The sequence below is a fragment of the Mustela nigripes genome, chromosome 3 (genome assembly GCF_022355385.1).
Source record: "Mustela nigripes isolate SB6536 chromosome 3, MUSNIG.SB6536, whole genome shotgun sequence".
NCBI lineage: Eukaryota > Metazoa > Chordata > Mammalia > Carnivora > Mustelidae > Mustela > Mustela nigripes.
Window position 1 is genome coordinate 62,210,553 of NC_081559.1, and position 13,552 is coordinate 62,224,104.

Consider the following 13,552-nt stretch of genomic DNA (forward strand, 5'->3'; position numbering starts at 1 on the left):
AATTAAAACCACAATGAGATACCATTTGACACCCAGGAGGACTGTCACTATTTAAAAAAAGAAAAAAATAAATGTTAGCGAGTGTGGAGAAATTGAAACCCTTATCCATTGCTGGTGGGCATGTAAAATAGTGCAGCTGATGTGGAAAATGGCATGGCAGTTCTACAAAAAATTAAAACTAATTATCATATGATCCAGCAATTCCCTTGTGGGTATATTATATACCCACGAAATTTAAAGCAGGGATGCAATCAGATATTTGTCTACCAACGTTCACAACGATATCGTTATTCATCATAACCAAAGTATAAAAGCATCTCGAACATCCATCCGCTGATGAATGAATGAACAAAATGCGATCTATACATACAATGAAATACCAGGCAGCCTTCCAAAAAAGTAAGAAAATTCTGACATAGGATACAACATCTATGAACCTTAAAATTATTATGCTTGATGAAATAAGCCAGACATAAAAGAACAATTATTACATGATTCCACTTACACAAGGTACCTAGAATAATCAAATTCATGGGTAAAGAGAGTAGAATGGTGATTACCAGGGACAGGGGTAGGGGGAGCAAGGTAACGTGTTATAGTTTAATGGGTACAGAGTTTCAGTGTGGAACGATGAAAAAGTTCTGGAGATGGACGGTGGTGATGGTTGAAAAACAATGTGGATGTACTTAATGCCCCTGAATTACACACTTAGTAACAGTTAAAGGAGCAAATTTTATGTTATAAATACTGTACCACAATTTTTTTTATTTCACAAGAATTTGCTGAAAACTGTAAGGAAGAGAGAGTCAGAAGAATACCAAAGTCATAGCAGTTAGCAGTGGGTCAAGCTTGACAGGATGTAAGTGTGCTTCCCTCGTATTTATTTTGCTAGGCTATACTCCTTTCTATCTATGCAGTAGAACTATTTCATAAGAAATTGTACAGCAGATACAAAAAAAAATCAATCAAAATATGTAAAATATTACTATATTCTCACCATGTTTTAGTTTCCTGAATTTAAACATTTAAAGATACTCGCATTTGTAACCTCTGTCATGTTAGCTCTTTTGTCCTCAAATGGTAATCAGGGCTTCTAAGACTCTAATTTATTGCAGATGGGAAGAGACTATAAGACATTTACATATAAATCACAAAGAAATGGCAAGAAGATTAATTTTATATGGAAATTAGGAGTTTCCAGAATATTTGTTTGCATTGTGTGGTACCTAAATTCAGAACAGGATCCCCAAAAAAGAAAAAAAAAAAAAAAAAAGGCACAATTCACCTCCTCCAAAGTTTGTCCCATGCTGGTCACTGAAGCATTTGCTCATTATACAGACCTCTAGGCAGATTACGCAATCTTTCCCAAATTAAGAAAAGTCCCACACCTTCTACTACTTTCTACCTTGCTCTCCATACTTCAGCCACACTGACTTCCTTGCTTTTCCATAAACACATTAAATATGCCTTCAGGCTGCTGCAATTGCCACTCCTTGTGCCTGGCATGATTTTCCTGTTGCTGCCCCAGCTCCCTCATTTCCCTCCCTCCTTCAGATCTCTGCTCAAATATCACCTCCGAAAGGTTTTTCTAACCACCTTTATTAAAGAATGCCTCCTTCCCTCAATTCTCTCTGTCCTGCAGGATGTTTATCCATAGCGTACAGAGTAGGTTCTGTTTATTTACTCACTATCTGTCTCAAAACTAGCATGAAACCTCCATGTTCTGTTCCCCATTACACCCTGCGGCAGTGCCTGAGTAGCTACTCCGTAAATGCCTGCTAAAGGACGCATTGCTGTTCAACTGCGGAAACTTAAAAGCTGAGAACAGTGACGCTGAGTTTGAAGAGCCGACCTGGAGCCACTCAGCCTCCCTTTACTGCTACCCGTGGGATCTCTGCCAGCCTCTTCCTCCCCACAAACCTCAATGGCACTGAGACCAGTTTGGATGCCAACTCCTGACCTACACATTTTGGAGGCCAACCAGACAGAGCTTAATGATTAATCACCAGTTCCAGACAAATCAGTTGGAAATTTTAGTTTTAACTTTTTTTTTTCCTTTTACTATTGGACTGCAACAAATCCTCCAAACTCTCATTTTTAGAAGAGGATCAGGGTGTCAGTCTTTGTAGGATATCAAATTGAGTACATGTTAAAATATTTTGGCTCTTTCATGAAAAGAAAGCTAAATACTATCATCTAGAAATGATGAATCCAAACTGTGCCAAAAAAATAAGCAGGAGTGCTATTCCTGAGTAAGAAATAAGAAGTATGACTCTTTCATCAGGACCTAGTAATCATAAAAATCTAGGTCTGAGAAGTCTAAATTACTAACTCATCTCTCCCACATACTTAGAAAGTAAGTTTCAGTGAAAAAGAGCGATTTGTAATGAGTTAAACATATATTTGCATAATAAATATGATTCATTTCATCAGCAAATCTGTATCAAGAATGACTGCCTATGAGGCACCATGCAAGGATGCCCATATGAACAAGATATGGTGTCTAACACTTCAAACTTTAACAGTCTAGTGGACAAGCTGCCGACCAACAACCATTAGAACTTAAATATATCATAGAACTCAAGGTTTCACTTGTCATGGTTATATACCCCACTCAAAGTACAGTATCTAAGTAGACACTAAATATTTAAAGAAGATCATTTGCATTAGAAAATTACATATAATGCAAAATAAATTAATTTTCCAAATGTGTTTTAAAACCCTTAAGAGTAAACACCTTGAATCATTAATGTTAAACACTTTAATCAACAAATTATTGTCTCTGTGACAATAAGTACTATGATTTAGATTACATCTGAGTTTATCAATTTAGGGTAATAAAAATATTTGTATTCCTCTAATTAAAAATGTCTGTATTCTCAATTTCTAGGACATAAGAACTTTAGATGAACACTATCTTCTTTCCTAACCCTGCATAAATTCACTTTGCTTTCTCTACTTGTCATCCACTAATACCCAGGATCTCAGACATGGCTTCAGTCTCTCTTCATTTCATCAGTCATGAGGCTGAATGAACTTTGCCTAGACATTTCACACTCCTATCCCTTTTAAAGGCACTAGTCCTTTTCTTTCAAACTCTTGTCTATGTTAGGAAAGTTCCTTTGATTTCCTCAAAATAAAACGCAAAACATTCTAATTATGGCCAAGTCAGAGCAACACAATAAGATCCCTAGACCAGGAAAGCAAAGTCACTCAACCTTTAAAATGACCTGAAAAATACTTTAAATGTTTTGGTACATTTCATAATATCATAATGTTTTCAAACTTCCATTTAAATCTCAACTCTGGTTTAACACAAATACACTACCCAAGAATCAATATTCAAGATGAACATTTAAACAATCTTCAGTCTGTCTTATTCCCTAGTGTTGTAATTACATAGTTTGCTTTCATTGCAAATGGAGATTATTTCAGCTCCTTTATGGATTGAAAAGACTTCAATCCTTGGTAATATAAGTACTAGGTATATTGGGGTGGGATATGTACAACAGCATTCATAGGACAAACACAATTTTGTTGCCTCTAAAAAGAGTGTGCATGTTCCTTGAGTTAGTGATCACTCAAGTCTTTGGGAAGGTTGACTAACTTCTGAGTCTTAGTGTTTTCAACTCCAAAATGTGGTTGTAAAGATTTAAAAGAAGCATTTGAAGATCCCTTGATGAACTACCTGGCAAAAATGAGAGCTCCATATTTGAGGCTGTTAAATTAATGTTATTACTAGTAATCTTAACAATATGTGAATGGTGCTGCTACCCATATTTTTCTTTATGACAATGTACCTGTTCATATATTCATTTTCTGTCTTCATAATGTTGCCACGAACCACCTCTTGCAATGCATAGTCTACTGGCTTTGTAACTAAGGAAGAACTGTAGATTGCTAAAGAAAACAATAAATAAAACCAACTCAATTATTACCCTTGGTCTGAGGATTTCCTTTACAAGATTCTGGTTTTTGTTAATGATCACCAAAGAAATAAAGTAAGTGGCCATATTGGCAAATATTTCCTTCAGGCTCAAACATCTTATTCGTTGATTTAAAAATTCAGAGTTATACTCCCGATGATTAAAGTACTAGAGTAAGTTTGATTTCACACATAAGTGAGAAATTGCATGATATGCTCCTTAAAAATAATTCCTATCAAAGTAGATAGTTTTAAGATGCATTATTAGGATATCTGGCAGGTCACCTCCACTGAACTGCTCTCTACTAATGAAAAATTGTGATGGATCAGGTTTAAAAACAGAAACAAAACATAACTGGATAGTTAACAAATGCTTGAGTTTTAGACACCTCTTTCATGTTTTCCTACTTAAAAGTTTTTAGATACTTCAAACAAACTATTTGTAATAGCTTATTACTGACAACTTTACAACAGAGATTTCAAAATGGAATGATCCTATTAGAGATATAACTAGAACTGTCTTTAAAAATAGGATTAAAAATAAATGTAACAAAAGTGCACTTTAAATGCTATACCATTTGTATTCAAAACAGAATACATTTGATTATAAGATACTGTTACCAAATATGTACCACATTGATACACCTCCTTATCATATGTGAAACATTGAAATGGCTTTTTTGTATAGAAACCTAATTTGTATGGAACCCCTTAGAAACAGACATTTCCAATCCTACAAATAATGAAGTTGCATTTAAGAAAAAGTATTTGGCTAAGACCGCATATAGAGCAAGACAAGTATCTAGAAAAACACATTTTAACTACACTAACAGGAATACAAATTTATTCTTCTATATTTTTAACCCTTTATAAAAACATTTTATAAATATTCTAAAATATAGTAAGGGGACGATATGGATTTTTAAGGATGTCTCGCATAACAATCCTATAAACATTCATTCCCGAAAGTCTGTTGGATGATCTCATGAGGTTGTAAGAACCTTGTTCCCACTTGAACCTTGAGGACTATTTCTCTTCTCTCTACATGAATTACCACGAGCCAAGTTTGTCCCAGATAACAAGAATATATGTTATGTTAAGGGGGGGGGAATCATCGTTTAAACTTTGTTGCATTTTATTCCATGAAAGGATCATCTATAAAGATTAGTCCCATGATACCCATCTACATGGAATACTAATTTTATATCATTATCCAGAGAAAGCAAAGGAAGGCATAATTTACCAATAAAATACTCTATGTATCTTATGCAAAATACACATATAGTTAATAAGCTATCCTTACTCTAAACCCTGAATGGTCGCTTGTCCATTGGACTCGATGGAATAATCATTTAGTGGAGTTAAATCAATAAATAAAAGGATATTTCTATATCATATAACATTTTTCTCATTTTCCCCCGTTTTATTTTTCTGTACGGATTTTAATATCTATCATTTACCTCTTTTTTGAATTTCTAATTATAGGCTCTCAGGATGATGAAAATAATTACTTAGATTCTAAGATACACAGTTTATGAGCAACTAGTATAGTTGACAGATATTACATCTAGTAAAATCACCCCTATTCTTTAAAAATAATGAGATGACACAGGATGTCTAGTTTGGCATGTAACACACAAAAATTTCATTAAAATTTTCTACAGAAATGTTTTGTGATTATTTTTTAATGCATCTGTCTAATCCTATTATCCTTCTTTAGGAGCTCTAAGATTTTCCAATTATTTGTGTTAATGGTTTGACCAAAGAGTGGAGCAAAATTTGTATTACTTGCATATATATCAAATGTTCAGAAGGTGATATGTAGAGAAAAGAAAAAGGGATAGAAAAAGAGCATACACTGCAGAGCAGAGATGGTAGGTTAATGACATTGTTAATGTACTTACTCCCTCTAAGTTTCAAAGTGAACAATCGGGTGCAATTAGTTTTATTGTATTTTGATAAATGATTCAGAAAGCTTTGTAACGAGGGTAGAGCTCAGTGGTAGAGCATTTGACTGTAGAAAGCTTTGTAAAAAATCCAAGGAGACATTTTAAAGAAATTTATAATCAGTAATAGCAGTCTCTCAAACACTTGACACAACAAAAGGAAATCATAAAATGAATAGCAAGAAATTAAAATTAAAGAAATTGTATATTTTAATAATAATATATGGCATTTTTGGCTCCCTGTTATATCACTTTAAAAATCCAAAGGTAACCCATTTCCTGTATAAAAGAAGCAATAACAGTATGTTTTCCCAATAACAGTTGTTATTCTAACGACAAAAGAAGAAAGAACTGTCCTCGGTGTGGCTAAAAAGATACCAAATAATTCAACTGTATATATAATGTCAACTCAAATTTGTCTGTGGTGGATTATTGGCACTGTTCAAGGCATTCCCACCTCTTGTCCCTCTTTATCGTGGTCTGGCATTTTTCCTCACTACCCAGAAGAGTTTTGTTCCTCCAAAGTTTATTCTACCTTTGGCTGCCAAGAGCTGATGGCTTTCCCTGTTGCCTAAAGCCATTTCCTTCCAGCTGTTCATAGGGGGCGGGGAAGAGCCAGTTAAACCTTCAATGAAGAAATTTTGTTTTGCAGGATGGCAAGATACCAAAACTGTTCTCTCACATTCTACAAAAGTAGTCTACCCACATTCTGAGAGTGCTCTTCCATAAATCCTCAAATGAAAATTACTTTCATACAATCTTGTAATATCCATTTTACTATGACATTGCCATCTCAAGTGGTATTCTAGCTTACGTAGCTCTGAAGAAGAAAGCTATAATACCTCTATGTAAGAATAATTAGCTAATTTGTGACATATAAAACAGGAGGCATCTTCAATTAGTATACAAGGGCAGTCCCACTCATTATAACCACAATGTGCCACCATAGTAGCAAATTTAACAAAATCCCTCGTGACAAGTCATGAACTAGTTTAGTCCTTCCAGAAGAAATATGATTACAAATTCTTTACAAGAAAAAAAGCCAGTCACTTGCTAGATAAAAAATATCAAAGTTCTTTGCCTAACTGAAAGCTAGATTTTCAACCACATGTTAATACCAAACATGTTTAGTATCTTTAAATACAGACTCAAAAAAAAAAAAATGGGTGGACTTATTGCCATACAAAGTGTGTATACTTGTATAAATTCTAGTATAAATTGATACTATCACTAAGCAGCATGAATTTTGAAGCCTCCTTTCCTTCACACCCTACAATAGTGATAGATCTTCATGAATTAGCCCACAGTCTGTCTCTGAACCTTCCCCAGTGGACACTTTGGATTTGTGAGATAATTTGCCCCTTGAACCTGGCGTAAACACCAACTTGGATCATGCTGGCACTGGATCTATGGCCTCAGCCTCATTTGAACATACTTCCAACGACTGAGCTCATTCAAGTATCCATATTTATTACAAAACAATATTTTAAACTTAGTGATTACTGAAAGACCCTCAAAACTAATTAAACCTAATAAGAATTAAAACTAATAAGGTCATCATTGCATGTTAGAAGTCACTCATACAAAAGCCGTTGTTCGCCTATACACTCTAACTTTCCTTCCAAATATATTTTAATCCAGTTGTGGTTACTGCTTTCCTAAGAATATGCTATAATCTACTTACCTTTGAACACATTATTGCCTACACTGCTGAAAGATAGGGATACCTCCCAGGATATTTTACTTCCTCAAAATCACAGTACAGAGTTGTAAATGTACCAGATGCTCAACAAATAAAAAAGAAATTGAATCATAAAATGCAGAAATTGACTGGGTTGATGTGCTTTATGGTGAAAGAAGTCAGATTTTTGTACTTTATTATTTACATAAATAGTTAGGAAACCCCTCCCTCCACTACTTCATGCCAGGGTCTGTCTGAGCACTGGGCCAACAATAAAGACTTGGTCTCTGTTCCTTTAGAGCTTTCATTATTCAAATACAAAAAATATCTGCATGCTATAATACGCACCAGGAAACAAACAAGCACCAAGAAGGAGACTAACAGGTGACAACCTACTTTTGACAGTGATCAAGAATGATCCCCTGAGGAAGAGACTTTTGAGCTGAGATGTAAAGTTTGAGAAGGAGCTAGCCATTCAAAGAGTGAAAGGAACTGTCCACCCACTGAGACACTGGGACAGCATTAAAAGGGCCTTAGGGGGTGAAATTATTCCATGTGTTACAGGTACTAAAAGACCAGTGTGACTGGAGCCTATAAATGACAGGGATGGATTCAGTGGGGTTATAAAGAAGGGCCAGATCAAAGAGAGCTGTATCCTAACAGAAGGAATTTGTTGTTGATTGATTTCTATGTTTCTGCATTTATTCATTTTTTTTCTATGCAGTTAGCTAATGAATGCTTTTAAGGAGAGTCATGATGGTATTGCTGTGTATGGAAAGTGAATCATGGGGGAGGAAACTATGGAAGTAGAGAGACTAACAGGAAGCCCATAGCAGAAATCCAGGTAAATTATGATGGTGGTTTGAACTAATTTACTGGCATAATAGACACAGAGAACAAGGCAAAAGAGATATATCTAAGAAGTATAAATGGATAGAGATATATTTGGAAGAGAAAATTGATAGATCTAAATCTGGACCAGCTATGGATGAAATGCTGTCTTGAGGAAGAGAGAGAGCAGTAACATTTGCATGGTGAAGCCATTTATTCAGATGTTAAAGACGAAGGAAAGATATAAGACAGTTTTAGAGAAAATCATAATCAGACCATCATGATATTTAGAATGATTCATTTACATTAAAAAACTTTAAGCTCCTCAGCAAAGTCATGCCTTAGATTAGCAAAATACCAAATAAATCCTTCCAGCATATCACATTCTTTCATGTATCTACTAGGAATAGAAATTAGATAAATGTTAATTTCTACCATTAATGTAAAATGGTATTTTTTTTTTTTTTTTTTTTTTTTTTTTGCCACAAAGAAAGTGGTTTGGTCATACTGAACACAGTGAATAAGACCTCACTGGTCCCACCCCTGAATTTCTTACTTTTTCTTTGCTGCCAAAACTCACCTCAGCAGCAGGTAGCAAAAACACAGAAGCACTACCACTGGAGGGTTCCCATGATTATTTCCTAGCCCTAGGGGACACAATGAGGCATACGGATGCTCTTGGCCAAGAGCCAGACCTGACTCATCTTTCTTCTGTAGACTCATCAAGGTACCCAGTTAGCCCTGCCTTAAACCATAGGAATCATGGCTTACTGTATACTGAACCTCTGTAAAAATACACCATGTCCCATGATTGAACAATGGTTCACTTCCAAAAGGGAACCAATAGACAGGTAATTAAACAAAATGCAAAAACTTCTCTTAAGCAAAACTATTACCAGTTGACTAAATCAAAGGCACACTCTCCATTATACCAAATGTCATATTTTGTCTCGCATTCTATGAACAAGCTATTCTAACAATCATGATAACTTCATACATGAAAATCAGGTAAGATTAGTTTTGAATAATCAATAAAAATTTTTAAATCCTATTTACCACAGCTTCTAAGAAAGTGATTTCTAGTTTAATTATTTTTAAAAACGGAAAAAGAATTTGAAGACTTTTCCCCAAAAATGGACTATTTAACCACTGCATTGGTTTGCAGATTATATATAGTTAGGTTTTATTGTGTTAAAGCAAAAATCATGAAAATGTATTTTATATTGTCAAAAGAAAGAAAGAAAGAAAAACAATGTCTTCCTCCTGGCCACTGGGAAGGAGAAAGAAAATAGAAGAGAGCAATAATTGTATTTCTGAAAAGAAAAGAACCTCCCACAATTGACACACAGAAACTGAAAATCCACCATTCTTGGAAAAGCCTGTGTTGATTTGATCTTTATCTTTGATCTTTGTCTTATTGAAATTATTAAAGTTAGCTTTTTAGTCCCCCCACCAAGCTTCTCAGATAAAAAAAAAAAAAATTGTCCTTAGCTTCAGAAGAAATAAAGGAAGGAAGGCTTTATTACTAGGAAGGCTGCAACTATAATTTAACAAGAAACATTAAAATGAGTAAAATGTTTGTTACAATCACAAAAGTTGGCATTAAAGTTTTTTAGATTGGTAATCTTGTTTTGATCTTTTATCTTTACTACAAGTAACGAAAATAGCGATTTTTTTTTTGCCCCGAAAGTAAATGACAGTTTTGTTGAGACCGATAAAAAGTTAAAATGACGCTAAGTCTTTTCTGAATTTCGCTATAAAATGCTTATTCGTTTCAGGGGGGAAAAAACAACTACAACAACAAACAAAACTGTGTTGAGAAATGGGGCTGAGCCGTCTCGTCAATTATTGGTGTTTGTGAGCCGGGAAGGGGCTCGCGCTGCTTGGCTGTCCCTCCAGGTAGGATCCGCTGTGCGGGTTCTGCAGGCTCACCTTTACAGATGGGAAATACAACACAGGCTTTTTTTTTCTCGCAGAGAATACGACCTGCCCCTGGAACTGAAACGCATCCAACAATCTTGCTAGCATAGACAGAAAGAAAGAACGGACGCAAACCATCAAGTGTAACTGCCTCTCCTCTCCACATTTTCGGGACCTGATAGCAAACGCGCACAAAATCCGCAAAGGACCGGCCTTGCACTGCATAAACAGGTGCCTTTCCAGCCCCCTTTCCGCAATGGCTTGGACCGCTCCTTCCGCTTCTCTCCTCTCTACTCTGCAGGTGGCATCACACCGAGGGGCCAAAACCGAGAGACGGGAAAATGGATACAGGTGGGTGTGGCTGCTGAGGCGAACCCGGGCGAGAGTCGGAGGGCTTCCCGGTCCGCCGCACTAGGGGAGCCACGGAAAGGGCACTTACTTGCAACCTTGCCCGCCGGGGATGCCCATCCAGCCCACCCGCACGACCTGGCCTGCGAGGCGGGCGCGGGCTTCAGGAACGCTTCCCCGCTCCCGGTCTCTCTGCGGCTCCTTCTCCCTCTCTCTTTGGGCTCCTGTTGCTCCGCGGCGCCTGCCACCAGCGCCTGCGGGCACCCAGGCTAGCCCTGCTCCAGCCGGGAAGAGGGTGGGATTCGAAACCAGACACCCGCGGCCCGAGCCAGGGCGACGGCCAGCCCAGACACTGAGCCCCTCCTTCCGGGGCGCGCCCAGGCCAGCGGCAGCCCCGCCCCCAGCCCCGGGGCACCCGCGCCGCCGAGTCCCCCGCCGCTCCTCCCTCCCCGCCCTTTCCCCAGCTTGCGCCTCGCGCTGCTCGCGGCGGGCGGGACCCTCTGGGAGCGCCCGGGCGGCCAGGCTGCGGCTTCTCGGCTGTGCGCTGGGAGATGGCAGGGGAGGGGTTCGCGACCTCCCACCCACCGCTACCCCATCGGGTGGGGGGCGCGCGGGTGTGTGTGGGGTGGGGGGTGGGGAGTGTGTCGGTCCAAAGCCCCAAGAGCCCTTCCCTTACCTCCTCCCCGCCCCCGTCACCCCTTCCTCCTTTCCTGCTCAGCGCAATCCGCTAACGTTTCCGAGAAGTCACTGAGTGTGGTTTGGGGGGGAGCCGGAGGACAGCTCCAGGCCGAGGAGGTGAGGATCAATGGCAAAGGCCTGACCAGCGTCTCCTGTGCCCCGGGCTCCGAGGGCTCAGGACCGGGAATCGATTCCTTCTCAGAGACTTTGCCCGTGCAGACAAGGGGTCGCGCAAGACCTGTCTCTAGGCTGCGATTTTTCTTTTCTCTTTTTGCAACATATCGATCGAGTTGCGGAATCTTCTAGGGCGAAAACAAAGCCTTTCCTTTCGAAGGTGGAGTGAGGAGTCAGAGGTTGTTGCGGTAGAGAGGGAGACGTGGGGTAGAGGTCCAGACCTGGACCCGCTCATCTGGATACATCATCAGGCCATACAGGTTCCGAGTTTAGAGCTGGGTAGGAACGACTGTGAAAATGAATTTTTTTTTTTTTAAGATTTTTATTTGACAGAGAGAGACACAGCGGGAGAGGGAACAGAGGCAGGAGTGGGAGAGGGAGAAGCAAGCTTCCCACTGAGCAAGGATCCCAATGTGGGGCTCCGATCCCAGAATCATCGGATCATGACCTGAGCCACCCAGGCCCCCCGAAAATGAATCTTTGTAAAAATTTTTGTGTGGGTTTGTGTGTGTATGTATGTGTTTTCTATAGCAGCCTGCTGGGAGGAAAAGTAATGGAAACAGGATTGAATTATTTTTCCCAAAGAGAAACAGGAAATTTCCACCAGAAATAAAAATAAAAGGGTTATGTTGGGGTAGGGCGGATTTCTGGATTCAGGCCTTAAAAGAGGGCAAATCACAATGTATAGTGTACTGTATAGTATAAACGTAAGGTGGTGGGCATTTGCATCTATAGTTTATTTGCTGCCACACCTTCTACTGTGGAAATGATACTCAGTGGTAAATACACAGGATTTTTTAAGTCCAAGGATTTACCTATCCCCACTGCGCAACTGAGTTTCTGAGGTTTGCCCTGGGGCGTTTACCTTACATTTACATATGTGACTTGCAAGATGTGCCAGTGCAGGGAGATTTCTCTTTCACAGGCTCTCCACTCAAGGGTGAACTTGGTCTCTTGGAGATAATTCTCAGTGTCGCATCACAGCCAAATCATCTTCTCTTCCTTGATTGGTTGCAGACTTAGAAAGAAGAGTTAAACTGTACTAGGAGTGAGGGTTTTGTTTTTTTTTTTTTTTAATTAGACCTAATCAATGCTGCTTTCTTCTTTTTTCTTTTCTTTTCTTTTTTGGCCACATTCAAGTCCCTTCTCAACTAAATTGTACGATGCATAATCACAGAGAAGTAAAATGAGTTCAATCAACCCTCTGTCTTAAAGCTCTCTGACATCTGATCTGGTATCTATCAGGGAATAATCCATATGATGTTCAAAACAATGCAGAATCACAGGATTTCAAGTCATGTCATTTTTTTTCCTTAAGAGGATAAATTAGAACACACTTTAGCTGAGTGAGACAACTGAAAAAATGATTAATGCCTCCAAAATGATGAATTTTATTAACTTAACTAACGGATTTGATCAACAAATTCCAAAATACTCAAAAGCTTTAGAAAAGCAAATCAAGAACAAACCAAAGTCAATATTATAAAATATAGTGAGTCTATTGGATTTGGTATTCCTAGAGAGGTTGCAAAATGAAGATAAAAATAAATGTAAGATGAATTGATAAATAATGGTACCTTATGGAGAGAATTACTATAAAATGTTAGAGTCACCTTCAGTCATTGTCATATAGCATTATCCAGAAGACATCACTTGGGATAGTGATGAAATATTGGGTGATCCACTGGCTTAATGAAGTGTAGCAGTTTTTAATAGTGAACAAGAAAGTACTTTGCATCAGTGTGGTAGGAAAGAGATTTGGTGTCCTTCTCCCTCTGCCACTAAGAAAATAATGAATACCATACACCATGTTTTGTCAATGAGTATATATACGGTTCATCTTTGCCAACATAGGCTTGAACTGCATATGTGTACTTATGTACAATTCTTTTCAATGTACGTGTGTTGGAAAATACTTTTGAGATTTGCAACAATTTGAAAAAACTCCCAGATGAGCCACATAGCCTAAAAATATTGAATGTTAATATTTGCAATGCTGTATTATGACTATAACTGCAATACTGTATGTCATAAAAATTTTATAATGAT

The 13,552-nt window shown here is 38.1% G+C and overlaps 1 protein-coding gene across 1 annotated transcript in view; it reads right to left on the minus strand.

Moving 5' to 3' along the window:
* The window catches only part of SCN9A (sodium voltage-gated channel alpha subunit 9), a 168,541-nt gene extending 157,556 nt beyond the window's left edge, over positions 1-10,985 (minus strand). Inside the window, exon 1 of the mRNA XM_059394112.1 lies at positions 10,743-10,985. The gene's annotated coding sequence lies outside the window, so the exon portion shown is untranslated. The remainder of the gene's footprint in view (positions 1-10,742) is intronic.
* Between the last annotated feature and the right edge of the window lie 2,567 nt (positions 10,986-13,552).